Consider the following 449-nt stretch of genomic DNA (forward strand, 5'->3'; position numbering starts at 1 on the left):
AGGAGGAGGAGCGGCTGGGCCGGGTGGAGACGCTTGCGGGCTCCGCGCACTGCAATTCAGCCAATCAGAGATCTGAGCTGACGGTTACGTAGATCTCTCCGCCCCAGGGACCGCCTTTCTCGGAGAAGCCACGCCCAACTGCTGCCTGGCTGGCTTCTCTTGCGACTTCCGCGAGGTCCTAATGTCTGTCGTTTCCTGTGGCTGGAGGAGACCGGGTGAGACAGTGTGGCTAGGTGGTCTCACCAGGGCACGGGGAGAAGCGTGAGAGGCTCAAGTTAGAGGAGGAAAGTGGGCGACTTCATTTTTCCCGAGGACCCAGACCCCATTTTGACGACTGACCCCACTGCTGTGCTCCTCGCGTCAGCCGCCTGCTCACCTCTGCCAGCACCGTCCCGGCGCCCTGAGCAAGTCCCGGGAACCGGCATTTCACTCTAGGACCGCGCAGACCC

The sequence above is a fragment of the Marmota marmota genome, unplaced genomic scaffold (assembly GCF_001458135.2).
Source record: "Marmota marmota marmota unplaced genomic scaffold, marMar, whole genome shotgun sequence".
Classification (NCBI taxonomy): Eukaryota; Metazoa; Chordata; class Mammalia; order Rodentia; family Sciuridae; genus Marmota; species Marmota marmota.